General features: G+C 42.4%; 1 non-coding gene across 1 annotated transcript; it reads left to right on the forward strand.

Annotated features, from left to right (window-relative positions):
- Positions 1-11,309: 11,309 nt before the first annotated feature.
- Trnap-agg lies at positions 11,310-11,381 on the forward strand. The gene has a single exon. It is a non-coding gene; the product is annotated as a tRNA-Pro (tRNA).
- The last annotated feature ends 3,915 nt before the right edge of the window (positions 11,382-15,296 follow it).

Consider the following 15,296-nt stretch of genomic DNA (forward strand, 5'->3'; position numbering starts at 1 on the left):
TTAGATGACAGGCCCGGGCGACGAGGAAGTAAATCCTAGAGGACAGTCTGTTAAAGTCGAGAACAGAGCGCGCCAGCTGAGCTGAACTTGGACGAACCGCACCGTTAACACCAAAGCACTAAAACGCTCGGAAGGAAGACGGGCATAATTGAAAGAGTAGTAGGGCTTAAAGCAGAGGGCCCTAAGTAAGGCAGCGCACCAGCTGCAGCACTAAAAACGCTGACTCCATTACCAGCGTCTGGGGACGAAGTAAAATTGGCCGCTCTTCTGTATTTAACAGTCTTTTCATGCAGCTGTGTCTCGCAGTTCGATTTTATCGTCTGGCAGCGTGCAGACCATTAAAGTTACGGAACGGTTACTTGATTCTTCAGAAGTGCTCCAATGATTCTTTCATATTCTATGACGTTTGCTGTCCGCTATTTACATGATATTTTTTTCGATCTAAAGATGTGTCACATTCATACGCTGCGTTTGCTGGACATGAAGAGAAACTCACATTGCTTTTTTCGCGAGATCCTCGAACTGTTTCGCCAATAGTACCACTGCTGTTAACGTCATAAAAAAATTGTATTGTTCTTTTTTCGAAAAATCTGTATGAACTGGACGGTGTGCTTTTTGCATATTACTCGTTCTTAGCATTCCGTACTTTGATGTATACATAAAGATTGGAAAGCATGGAATTCTATTATGGAGGTGCACCATAGAAGTAGCAACTTCACCACTGTTCCATAAAAAACAACGGTACACATCTGGTATTCGAACACGCGAAATCTACAAAATGTACAAAACTGAACGTGTTGCGCTACGATAGAGAAAGACGTCCCAGATGCTGTGTTGCTGTGGTCTTCAGTCCGAAGACTGAATACAAGCAGTTCACCAAGCTACTGCGTTCTGTGCAAGACTTGGCAGCTATGCTTAACTATTGAAACCATCTGCCTCAACCTGCCTACTATGATCATTCCTTGTTCTTCCTCTACAACTTTTACTCCTCACACTTCCTCCGTTACCAAACTGACTATTTCTGAGACACCAGATATCAAAAGCTGGTACTCTCTTCTTGTCTGCGATGTTTATCGTCCATTTTTCACTACCTTAGAAGACTACACTCCAAATACCTTCAGAACAGACTTTCTAACACTTAATTTTGTGTTAGCTGTTATCAAATTTCTGTTATTCAGAAATGCTTCTCTTGAACTCAGCGTTGTATTGGCGAGTGCGTTCTCATCAGGCACAACAGTTTCTGCTTGCTTTTGTTTACTATTTGTTCAATTTATAGGTTGAACAATGTGAGGAATAAACTCCAACACTGTCTCATTCCCTTCTCAATTATTGTCTCCCTTTCTTGTAATTCCACTCTTATAATTTGTCTGGTTTTTATGCTAGTTGTAGATAACATACCACAAGTTGTATTTTATTCCTGCTTCCTTCAGAGAGTATTCACGTCAATATTGCATTATTTGTGTTTCTTCAGTCTGTCTTCTAAGATAAGTCGTTATGTGCGTACTGTCTCACATGTTCCTTCATTTCTTCAGAATGCACACTCTATAACAAGACAATATCCTGTTCCAGTTACCACTATGCTAAATAATGTGAATGGGTCTTAACAGTATTCAAAGTCCAGGAAGAAGACGGCACTGAATTAGAAGCTCGATTATACAGGGGTCGAAGCGCACAGCTTTCAACAGAACTTCAATCACTCAGTTCGAGCAAAAGTCGAAAGTCTGCTTAAACCCGTTACACATAAACTGCGAAGCTTAGATAATTGCGATCCGTAACATGCAACTTCCAGTTGATTTTCTTGTGAACATACCAATGCAAGAGATAGGTAAACTCTGCTTCGTTTATTGATTTTTCCCGTCATTCATTATTAATAGAATTTTGGTTAGCGTTTAGCTTGTATTATATTGTATCTAAACTTAGTAAAAGTCAGCTCAAAAAATGGTTCAAATGGCTCTGAGCACTATGCGACTTAACTTCTGAGGTCATCAGTCGCCTAGAACTTAGAGCTAATTAAACCTAACTAACCTAAGGACATCACACACATCCATGCCCGAGGCAGGATTCGAACTTGCGACCGTAGTGGTCACGCGGTTCCAGACTGAAGCGCCTAGAACCGCACGGTCACACCGGCCGGCCAAAGTCAGTTCATAGAGACTGGCAATTTGAAAAAAAGTATTTGCATGTATAGTGTTAAAGAGTCTGCATTAGGCTTTATTGTTAACTGTGATTATTTTACGCCGGCCACTGTGGCCGGGCGGTTCTAGGCGCTTCAGTCCGGAACCGCGCTGTTGCTACGGTCGCAGGTTCAAGTCCTGCCTCGGACATGGATGTGTATGATGAGCTTAAGTTAGTTAGGTTTAAGTAGTTCTAAGTCTAGGGGACTGATGAGCTCAGATGTTAAGTCCCATAGTGCTTAGAGCCATTTGAACCATTTTTTGATTATTTTACCTCCTTGTAAATATGGTTGCAAATTTTTATACAGTTGTATGCCAAGAATAACATCGATCCAGTATTGATCTCTGTACTTCACACATACTGCTTAACTCCCACCCTGGAGACGCTAATTCACTACGTACACTGACCGAGTTTCGCAATCCAACGCTCTCCATTCTTCTAATTCAGGCCTGGCCAGGATTTGCGCTCCCACAGAACACTCGCGCTGCTAGAGCGCAGATGAGGCTGTTTGCCCAACAGTCCGGCTTCCTCCACCACTGCGCCATTCCCAACAGCTGCGTGAGTGAGACTCCCCTACGGGGAAGGATCCACGCGCGCGGAACTTACGAAGACGTGTTTGCAATGCGATGCAACGCAACTACTTTTAAAAGGCGAATATTGCAGCACTCTTTTATAAGCAGGGGTTTATCATGTGTGTTTATTTTCAACTTCCGTTTTTTCTGCTAAGACAATAACTTTTATTACTTGATTAAATAAGAACAGTAGATAATGTTAATATGGTGATTGTAACTGCAAAACCCTACACATACGGGCATTTAACATTAAATTACGATGCTCATATATATACATTTCAATATTAGAAATATGAAATATATCTGGAACTATGCTTCATGTTACAAAGAAACGGAGTTATGCAAATTACAATCTTAAAATCTGTTAAACCCTAACGTTGGCTGCGCTTTGTCAGTTTCGTAACAGAAAAAAATACCTTCGTACACATGTGTCGAAACAAACATTGAAATAAGTTTAGCAGTTTTTCTGTGCAGTCGAGGATTTTGCTCTTAGGGTCACATTTTATGAAAGTCTTGCAAATTCTTGGATTGGACAAACAGGTCATTGAGTTGGATGCTCAATTGTGTGTCTGTCAGCTCAAGATGGAAGTAATGAGGTACTTCAGCAGCCAAAAGTGAGAACAGTCTGACAAATAAATTGAATCCTAGTTCCAGTCGTGCAGTGTGTTGGAATCTCTTTGACAAATCACGACGAAATGTTTCAGTTACTGAGAGATAGTCATGTCTGGCCCACAAATGTTTGATTCGAATTCCAGGAAACGTCCCATGTCATGAACTTGAAGCTGGGTTTTCTATAGGATAACTTTTTGTTCGATAGCGTCACACTTATACGCCATATCTGTTACCAAATAGTTCTCCCGTTGGCCTAAGGCCCTTGATGAATTCATATAATTGATGATGTCGACCACAAAAGATTTGTCACCATTCTACTTGCTGTTCACTGAGATATTTCCCTAATGGCCACCTTTCTCTGTTGATCGTCAGAAAACAAGCGCGTATACCGTTTTTATGGCTGGTGTTGTAATGATTGTACAGTAAGTTTTGTAGATTGTAATGGTGTGATGGCATATTTAGCAGTTTTCATGCCATTCAAATGATACAGGATGCAAGGAAATTCCCGTTCTGCATTGAATAATGTGGCTGCTATTTTTTACTTTTTTTTTTTGGCCAAGTGTATAGACTCCATTCTGTTCCTAACGCAGAACGTAAATCTAATATAATACGTGTAGTATTGCCAGCAAACTGCTTTGAATGAGTCCGGCTGCAGCCTCCATTTGCCTGTTCCTCTTCAACCCTCAGCTGCAGTGGCCACTGCTCTCGGAGCCCTAGACAGGGGCGCGGCAGGGAGCCCCTGCGCTCGCGAAACGCTGTTTGGCCATGCCTGTTCTAGCTAGAATGGAATCAGTTAGTAACCAGGTTCCTAACACTATCCTATTTGATTTTCTCGCTGACATTACCGTGAATTACACAACTGAATGCCTTAGAAAAGTCCAGAAAATACACTTCATCATGACTGTGACATTTAAATTTTGATTTTTCCTTTTTTAAACAAAAAATCGGATGTTCCAACTTTCTATCCGAAAATAAAAACTGGGAGCAACTAAGTATCCCAGTTTGGCAGGTGTTTGTTTCTGTTCCTCGGTACATTGTCTTGGAGAAAGGAATAAGCAACTACTGATTGAATCAAATATGTGTTTCACAAAATTGATTGTACAGGATCCTGCCATGCTCAACATATTTTGACAATTACAGCTTTGAAATGATCATATCTTAGCATCCAGATTTGTGACGTTTCCAAAATCAGAACAGGACTCTCACTTGGACTGCAACACGGGGAAGTGCCAAGCACAGTCATCACGAACAAGTAAGAACACGCTCTTAATCTAGCGTTTTAGTGGTTCAAATGGCTCTGAGCACTATGGGACTCAACTTCTGAGGTCATTAGTCCCCTAGAACTTAGAACTAGTTAAACCTAACTAACCTAAAGACATCACACGCATCCATGCCCGAGGCAGGATTCGAACCTGCGACCGTAGCGGTCTCGCGGTTCCAGACTGCAGCGCCTAGAACCCCACAGCCACTTCGGCCGGCTAGCGTTTTATTCAGCTCTCACTAACTCGCACTCTGTTCAAGGTACAAAGATGAAAGTAATATTAGTGCGTTCTTGCGGCAAAGCATTTGTAATGGCATTACCGGAATTCCTCCTGCTGTAAACTATACTAAAAGTAAGTGAATTCATCATTGTAATTATGTCTTAAGAATAAACCACATTTTCATCTGTTACAAAACGGAAGCCTGTTACATCTTTAATACAGTATGATTAGGATCCAAGCTTAAGCTAATGCTCTGTTTACGAGCTCAAGAGCTAGACGAACACGAGCACTGTTTTATTAAGCGAAAAAGATTGCTGGTGTTATTTACTAGTTCTTACTTTTTAATAAGACTGCTTATTTCTAAAGTAATAAATATTGCCTAAAATTTCAGTCTATTAATTAAGGGCAGACAAAGTATCTCTAAAGTTCTCAACGATAAAAAGGCGAACAGCAACACAAAAGAGTACCACACAGTATATCAGTTGTGACGGTTCAAGCAGAGTGGGAGGTTTGTTTGGTTGTATTTATGGTATAACACCAGGAGTAGTTTTCTGTCAACAATAGTCACGTGTGATCTTGAGTCTTCTCGGCGAACCAGCTGTTTGTGTTACTCTCGGGTGACGAGTCGGTTGGCGTCGTCTGTGTAAAACGATATTTCGACAGTGTACTTTGCATCATCTTCAAGTGACACCTGAAGTCTGAGTGTTTAACGCGTCCCATTCCTTCCCTCACCTCGCGGCCGCACGGCGCCTTGGGTCGAGTAGTTGTGGGAGGGGGGGGGGGCGACGCTTTCGCCGGAAGCCGGGCTTCTGCCGCTGCTTCGGGCGCAGAAGTGTCTCTCGACCCACGATGTGATTTCAGGTGGCTACGTGCTGACTCTCACGCTTCACGGACAGTGATGCAACTTACAGTGGAGTTACTGTCTACTGATCAGGCCATCGGCTACTCGTACTTCAGCTGTCTCCTTTAGAACACAATGTCAAAGCTACGAGGTCTTTTGATCATACTTCACTGCTCCCCTGTAGCTATGCGATGCTCTGCGGTGGCGGAATTCATTGGACGCTTCAGTTTGGTGTGCCGCCTAAGCTCCTGGCACCTTTCTTCGACTGTCCAAACAATATGCCCGACGTATGCCTCACGGCATTTCCACGGAATACGGTAAACATCTCGTTTACGGAGGTCGAAGCCATCGTTCACTGTACCTAATAGTGCAACTGGTTTCGGAGGTTCAAATGGCTCAAATGGCTCTGAGAACTATGGGACTTAACATCTGTGGTCATCAGTCTCCTAGAACTTAGAACTACTTAAACCTAACTAACCTAAGGACTTCACACACATCCATGCCCGAGGCAAGATTCGAACCTGCGACCGTAGCGGTAACGCGGTTCCAGACTGAAGCGCCTAGAACCGCACGGCCACACCGGCCGGTGGTTTCGGAGGTGAGCAAACAATGCATTTAATGTCACATCTAACGAAGATTCTGCTGGTTTTGTTCAGTATTTTACTGTCGTATGACACATACGTTATTATCTTATCATCCTCGTAGTGTTCTATTTTCTGGGCCTGTACCTTCTGCCTGAAAGCACATCGGGTTTGCCTCTCGTCGTATACGTTCCTCCTGAATAAGTCCTTAAGGTGATTGAGCTCCCTAGGTCCATTTGCCCAACTTTGCACGGCCTTGTGGACTAGGATAAGTAGCACACCCCCACGCTATGAACGATGAGGCAGCTGAACACGTGGAGATACAAATCAGAGTGGGTGGATTTCCTGTACACTCTGTGTCCCATAGTGCCGTACGATTTGCACATGACTAGTACAGCTTAATGACAGGTAGAAGGGGAAGGCGGCCACAGTGACCGTCACTAAACTAACAACCAAATGTGACGAACGCAGTCAGTGGCCAGTGCAGCACATGCACTCTTCCTTCGTACATTTCCTCCTTTGCGTTAGCACAGATGACATGTAACTGTGCGCTTTTCTACCGGAAATGCATGTCACGCGAGGGGCCTATGTACATGCTGTGTGCCAAGTCAGAACACCGACATTCTGTAATAGTTTGAAATGGTTCAAATGGCTCTGAACACTGTGGGACTTAACATCTGAGGTCATCAGTCCCATAGACTTAGAACTACTTAAACGTAACTAACCTATGGACATCACACACATCGATGCCCGAAACAGGATTCGAACCTGCGACCGCAGCAGCGGCGCGATTCCGGTCTAGAACCGCTGGGCCACAGCGGCCGGCTGTAATGATTTAACCAACCCGATGTCTTGTAAAGATGTCCTTGTCCCAGTGCGGGTTTAGCCCTCAGGTCGTGAATAGGTTTTTCTTGAGATGAGACTGTAAGAAATTAATGAGATACCTAAGGCTCTGAACTCTATGAAATAATCTATCAAATTTCAGTTCAGGATATCACATGCTTTTCTATTTGTCACACGAATCACGTTGCATACAAAGTATCGAATTATAGACAATGTATTTTCAAAACGCGTAACTACAAAATCACACGTATCCTACTCCACACTAGAAACATTAATAAGTCTAGTACATTAAGTAACTTGGAGAAATTACAGCCACAAAAATAAGGTACTATCTACTCTGGTATTCTCTGCTGTACACGCAAAGTCGCTATTATTTAATATCATTCTATACCTCGCGCAACTGAGTATTAATCGTGTGGGATACAACGCGAAATGTACCTTATGGCCCCTCCTGACATACTAAAGAGGTCAGCCCGGATCACTTCAGTTGACGCGAACTTTTGGCGGGAGCCGAAAATGCAGGAAGGGCTCCCTGAGAATATTGTTATTCTAAAGTTAACGAAAACCGTTATACAAATATCTGAAATGAGTGGATGATAGCTTATTACTGATAGGTCAGTTGGCACGATTGATAATTAAATTTGAATAATGCTTTATAGAAGGTTAATAAATGAGATTAAGAGGTTTGGCATGTCGGCCGTTTTGGCCGAGCGGTTCTAGGCGCTTCAGTCTGGAACCGCGCTGCTGCTACGGCCGCAGGTTCGAATCCTGCCTCGGGCATGGATGTGTGTGATGTCCTTAGGTTAGTTAGGTTTAAGTAGTTTTAAGTCTAGGCGACTAATGACCTCAGATGTTAAGTCCCATAGTGCTAAGAGTCATTTAAACCATTTGAAGATTCTCACAGATATGGTGTTCCATGTACGATATCCGTCGTCTGTCTCTCATTCCACTTCTGAAGTCGTACCTCAGCTGTTACACTTTCTACCCAACTATGAAGTGAAGCTTCGGATATAATCTTATGGCTCCAAACTAGAAATGTCACACTACTATATCCAAAAAGGGATTTCCCCAATTTCTTCGATCTCCATAGAGAATCTGATTCTGGGATACAGAGAGTTCAGAGATTAGAGAAACACTTGAAGTCTTTCAGTCCCTTGTAGGCACAGCTCAACTGTGTCATCACCATATCTGAAAATAGCATATGAGCCTCCGTATAACTTTCTCAGAGCTTTCTCTTCGAAATCCTATATGACTGAGTGTGCCACAACCAGTGACAGTGGGCATCTCATGCCGAAGAAAACCGTTTGCTCGTAACAGTCGGTATTGCCGAGAAAGAACGCAGATGTGAGGACGAATTCGAAGAGGTTAGTCACTGTTGGGTTGAATTTTTCCCTTATCAGCTAGAAGAATCAGCATGGGGCACTTTCGTGAAAAGGAAAACAACATTGAAGCTCCAGTTGAATGAAATGAGGTGCTGAGAACCATAAGGGCCTAAAGTACACCATTATCGTTTTTAGATTGTAGTATGTATGCATACTCCTGACATTTGTTGGTCTCATGATGAACCAACTTGCTCTATATCTGTAGCCCCACACTATACATATGAACATTAATGAAACGCTGTGTCATCAATTTCATGAATATTCATTTTCATATGGGCCCAAAGCACAAAGCATAATTTTGTTGCCCTGCTCAATTGTAATCTAGGTTTGACAACATAATTTAGTGTCTACATCAGGTACGTAGCCCAAATATTTTATAATCGGAGGTGTAACGGCAGTTTTATCTGAATCTCCAGCAGCCACAGAATGTTCTTAATGAAAATGGTGGTAACGAGGACCATGAAGTGTTTCAATAGGTCATAACTGTGTGTGTGTGTGTGTGTGTGGTATCTATTATCTGTTCTTTATGTTCTGCTTCAAGTTAATTACAAGCTTTACAACTGTCAAAAGACACTATTTTCAACAGTCTTTATACGTAAATTTTGTGAATTAACATTGTTAATAAATGCAGTTTAAATATTAATTAATATTTCATAACATAAAGTGGGAATATTATTTTTTCATAGTAATTATGGGACACAGACACTTCGCAAAAAAAAAAAAAACAAAAAAAAAAAAAGGTTCAGGCGTATGGGGACGATGGTTTGTCTGTAAGTTTGATTTTCAAAAACATTTATTTTTCTCGAAACTTTCTGTGCTTTGAACCTTTATGGTTCTCAGTGCCTCAAATGTATAGAGTTTCTGATGTGGTGCTCACATTTGCCCACGAGGCGTTAATACTGTCGCTAGATGTTTGACCAACTGGTACGTAGGTATGCATATTGCGGTTAAAATATACTGTGGTCGAAGCTTCTCTATGATTTCCTTCTGCAGGGACTAGCGTTGAAGCTCGATCGTCTTCAATTTTACACTGTTGTCCGGGTTTCCTCTTAACTACCTCTATGCTGTATCCTCGAGTAAGTTGTACATTTTGTGATTTTACTCCGACAGCGGAACTTCCTTCGTCCACAGGCAAAATACCTATTGCAGGATCATTCTGTAGTACTCGAATGGCAGTCCTTTCCGCTTTTAGGATGTGTACCTTCGGTAGAATGGCGGCGCATTTCCCGACATATCCCTTCCCCTCTCTGCTGCACCACCAAGGCTGTACGATTTACCAAAAATTCGCAAATAACTTATCCCTCCACGGCCCATTGCTGCGTCGCCTACAGAGATGCATTGGCTTCAAACAGCAGTCTCGTTCGCCGTTATCGGTTACCGATGAAGCGCCTCGTAAAGATAAAGATAGGTATCTGTCTGTCAGTAATGGAGTTAATTAACCGCATTTATCAACACCGAAAAAGATGCACCACGTTGTCTATATCTACATACAAAAGCGTAATCTGCAGACCACTGTTAATTGTATGGCAGAGAGTACTTAGCTTTTTAGCAGCATTTCTGTGTCGCTCCCTCGTGAATCAAACCTCTGAGCACTCGGACCGGCATTCTTTGTATTCATTCAGTATCCCTTGTTTTTCCTAGCTGTATCTGGTGTGAGTCTATCACACTAGGGCAACATTCTAAGATGGGGCACACAGCTGTTTCATAAACAGTCTCGTTTAGAGACTACAAATTCCCAGTATCCTGCCAGTGACCTGAAGTCAACAGCTTACTTTACCTGCATCTGAGCCTATGTGATCGTTTCATTATCCATATCAATTATTACATCCAAATATTTGTAGGAGTTGACTGGTTCCAGCTATGAGTGATACTGTAGTCGTAGGATACTACCTTTCTGTACTTTGTAAAGGGCACACTTTTACGTTTCTGTACATTTAAAGCAAGTTGCAAAACCTTAATCATAGAATGTAGGCTTTCACTGCCGGTGTTTGCGTTATTGCTGATATTTGTTTTATGTGCATTACGCTGTAATCCAAGGCATAATTTTCTGCCAATCTTTGTACCACTTTGAAATCTACATGAACAACAACGATACTAACATACTTCCTTTGAGCACGACTAAATATATTTCTACATCTGTCGTTGACTGTTTATCCCATCGCCGGCGGAAGTGGCCGTGCGGTTATAGGCGCTGCAGTCTGGAACCGCAAGACCGCTACGGTCGCAGGTTCGAATCCTGCCTCGGGCATGGATGTTTGTAATGTCCTTAGGTTAGTTAGGTTTAACTAGTTCTAAGTTCTAGGGGACTAATGACCTCAGAAGTTGAGTCCCATAGTGCTCAGAGCCATTTGAACCATTTTTTTTGACTGTTTATCGAGGGTAACGGGCTGCGTCCTTCCTAGCAATATGTTGTCAGTCGAGTCACAAATTTTGTTTGTTACGCCATACGACCATAGTTATGTTAATAAATGATGGTGTGATAAAGAATCAAGTGCTCTTAAGAAGTCAGGGAATGTTTCATACGCTTTAATCCATGGCCTTCAGGATGTTCAGCGAGTTGGGAACCGCACAATTAACGTTTTCGGAGCTCGTGCTGGTTGGCATGGGCTGTGCTACACTAGCCGCTCTGTGTCGAAATCTCGCTGATGTCCTTGCAACGTCGATCAACAAGGAGGCCCGGTGCTTCGGATAAGGCGCAGCGTGTCCCTCCGTGTAGCGTGTGTAGCGTGCTTGGCTTTTATCGCCAGTAACACGTGCGGTCGGCCAACCGGACAGAACCGGTTCCGCTGAGAAAACACTCAGCAAAAGCCCACCCACATCGTGGCTCGTTGGTCTAGGGGTATGATTCTCGCTTAGGGTGCGAGAGGTCCCGGGTTCAAATCCCGGACGAGCCCACTTTTTATTGAATCATACTTATGTTAAACAATTATCATGTATGTTACGTATTTCTTCTCGTATACGTATAATCATAAAATACCTTGCGACAGGAAATCTTTGTATGTGGTTTCTTTAACTGTTTAGCCAGGATTGGTCTGACACAGTTGTAATACTCCAGGCGCTGATGAAAGCGTATTATCGCACGATACTGCACTTCGTTTTGGCTCCTCTGCGGTGTGCTACGGTACTGCGATACGTGGATTTAGGGGAGAGGTAGAAGTAGATAGATAGATAGAGAGAGAGAGAGAGAGAAACGGATGTTAGAAGTAACAGAGAGATGAGAGGAAGTTGATGCGTTAGAGGAAAAAGACACCGCCAGTATGGGTAAACTAGAAGCTACTTCGTAACTTCTGGTTTCAGGAACAGCATGGTTTTGTTACAGAACGTTGTCGAACGAGCAGAGCTACCTTTCCTTCTCTGAGACCGTTTTGTTTCTGTTTTGTTAAGCATTTACATGTTGTTACAATGTGTTACTGTATTTCTACTGCATGACCTATCGTTGATTCAATATCCAGGATGATTCAAAATGAGCATACGGGTTTTAAGACTCTGTAGTGTTTATTACATTCAACTCGCAATTATAAATGTTACGTCAAATGAAAGAGCAACTAAAACAGCTTTTATGACAAGAGTTCAATGTGAGCACCATTCGCCACACATCGAATTGACGGGCTTGTTCAAAAATCTTGATCAGTGTGTCCGGAGTAATTGTTGCAAGAATACTGTTTCTAAAGTCGGGTTGCCCAATTCCTTGCGGAGGCACACACACGTGATCCTTTATGAAACCCCAAAGGCAGAAATTGCGTGGTGTCGGATCGTGTGTGAACATGGAGGTCATGCAAAACAAGCTCTGTCATCCGGCCCCTTGCTGCCAATACGGCGGTCGGGTGCAACGTCGTTGCGTGTGTTCACGTTTCCACTTAGATGAAATGTCGATTCGTCACTGAAGACGATACGATCCAGTCAATCTTCATCGTCATGCAGCAACATTTCGTTTGCAAAGTTGGCACGGAAATTCTAGTGTGTATGCTTTACAGGTTGTAACAACTGGAAACAATAAGGGCGTAGTTGTAAGTGTATTCTTCAAAGTCTCTATACACATGTCACTGAAAGTACTAATTCACGACTCGCTTTCCGAACTTATTTCTTGGGGCTTAGCGTGCAAGACTTTCACTGCTTCAACACATTCTTCAGTCACTCTTGCTCGTTCCATATTCTTCCCTTTGCTTAAACAAAACTTTTTCAGTTGCTCTTTCATTTGATGTGTTATTTATAATCGTAAGTTCAATAGAATAAATGCTACAAAGCGTTAAAATCAGTAAATTCATTTGGTACACTCTAATATTGTCTTCTCACATTTTTTCCCCCGTAGGTACTTCGAGCGAAGTCGATCGGCGTATTTAAAGTTTTCTTCTTTCCTCACTGTACAGAGTATCCCCAATATACAGTGAGAGTCTCTAAGTTTTGTGTCTCACCGTATGTACAAGAGTTGCGGTTCGGGGACGGTACACAAGAGTAGTTTTGGATTATATTTTCAATAAATGTGTGGTCGATACGTATCTAATAAAACCACCCACATTTTAACTGCTATTCCAAGCAGCCTTCACAAGGTGACTCATGCCAGTAAGACGTTAAATTAGAAGTTGAACGAGGAGCTGGTTTCAGGGTTCTCGTAAACTGTAAGTCGTATCCAGAATGAGATTTTCGCTCTGCAGCGGAGTGTGCACTGATATGAAACTTCCTGGCAGATTAAAACTGTGTGCCGGATCGAGACTCGAACTCGGGACCTTTGCCTTTCGCGGGCAAGTGTTCTACCAACTGAGCTACCCAAGTACGACTCACGCCCCGTCCTCACAGCTTTACTTCTGCCAGTACCTCGCCTCCTACCTTACAAACTTTACAGAAGCTCTCCTGCGGTTCGCATCGACGCCACGTAGAATATCAGCGAAGATTTTTAGGGAGCAGCGATTCTAGAGACCCTTACTCCTCCAACTCCTGGAATCAAAGTGCGAGGGGTTACTGGATGTGACTGATTTGGTAATTTTTGAAGGGCAGTGAATGCTCGCCAGTATGTCGTAAGAATGATAAACACAGTTGCTATACCCTTCATGACTGTGGTACCAAATGACGTGCTACAGCAGCAACATGTAAGATTCCATAGATGCCTTGACAATCATGAACTGGATTCACGTTTTGTGAATATGTATTAGCGTCAGCTACTTCTGACAAGTGAAAATTCTTGTTGTATTAAATGCAGTTATTGTATAAAGACAGACACTGTCGCTGTTAATGATTTAATCAGGCCTGGCAGGGCTTAAATGACGATACAAGGAATAACATTAGTCTTCCTATGCTTACTATCACGATTGCGTGAGCATTTGGTCTGTGGTTATGTGACATCGGAGGTTTCGACCCGCATTGGGTGTAACGGCCTAATTCCTGAAATATGTTTGTATCTTGCCTATCATCTTGAGAGGCGGTATATGTGTACTGTAGAGCATGTTTGGCCAACCTTGTATAAATTTATGCAAGATTGCATTTCCAGAATGAGATTTTCACTCTGCAGCGGAGTGTGCGCTGATATGAAACTTCCTGGCAGATTAAAACTGTGTGCCCGACCGAGACTCGAACTCGGAAGGTAGGAGACGAGGTACTGGCAGAAGTAAAGCTTTGAGTACCGGGCGTGAGTCGTGCTTTGGTAGCTCATTTGGTAGAGCACTTGCCCGCGAAAGGCAAAGGTCCTGAGTTCGAGTCTCGGTCGGGCACACAGTTTTAATCTGCTAGGAAGTTTCAAGATTGCATTTCATAGACTTTTATTTAAATAGTCATTTTAGTATATAAAGTTGCCACCCTTCCACCGTAAGACTTTTCTTAGAAGTTAAAATCAAGTTGCACTTTGGGTGGCAAGTTAATCTTTTAATTTGAGTGTTTTGTACCATTTCCATCCCTCCTACAGGGTGCATAGTTGGTGTGCTTGTGTGAAATGTTAAAAGTTTTACTTTAAGGTAATCTGATGTGTTGCAGATTTGCACCTGTGTAGTCTTTCAGAGGATGTTGTGAGCGGTCCTCAGCCCGAAAACTCATAAACTCAAAAATTTGTTTCTTTCTGCTTCTGAATAAATTGTAACTTGATATTTAGAGGGTGCTTTCTGCTTATAATTTTAAATCTGTTTAAAAAAAAAAGCCTTTAGGAATGAAATTCCCATTTGTTAAAAGCAATTTCATTTTGATGTCATCAGTTACTCTCTGGCAACTACTTCCATGCTCACATAGTGTGATTAAATGTCTTAATGTTCTTGATGAATCGCTAGTAAAGAAAGTAAATTCTTAAGAAAAGGTTTTGAAAGTAAATTCACGGTTCAGGGTGTGTGCTCGGATAGCCGAAGGCAACCTCTGATGACAAGTGGGAAGTCCGCGTTCGAGTCCCAGTCCGGTACAAATTTTCATTTGTCACGAGTAGCTGACGCTAATATATGTTCACAAAATGTGAATCCATTTCATGATTTCCACAGCTGCAATTCTTCAGAGACAGTTTCTGTTCCTTCAGACGTGAAGGCCTGTATTGCTATTATTGCAGTTCTTGCATAAACACAGACACTGTCGCCACTTATGCCTTTAGGAATGTTCGGGTCCTTGAATGGCACGGCCAATTCCATAGTTTCTGACCCTTAGAGCATGTCAAGGCTGCGATGAGAGTCAGTATATTCTTATACGAGCTTCAGGATAGCAATCATCATAAACTGACACAGCATGTGTTTCAGAAATCGGAAGAAATTTTTCAAGGTGGCTTTAGGATGTTTTGTACTTCCATGCCTCAACGAAGAAAAGAGTAATCGTGTACGTGCAAGATATACCTCATACTAATGTTGAAG

Source organism: Schistocerca americana, chromosome 2 (assembly GCF_021461395.2).
Source record: "Schistocerca americana isolate TAMUIC-IGC-003095 chromosome 2, iqSchAmer2.1, whole genome shotgun sequence".
NCBI classification, from domain to species: Eukaryota; Metazoa; Arthropoda; class Insecta; order Orthoptera; family Acrididae; genus Schistocerca; species Schistocerca americana.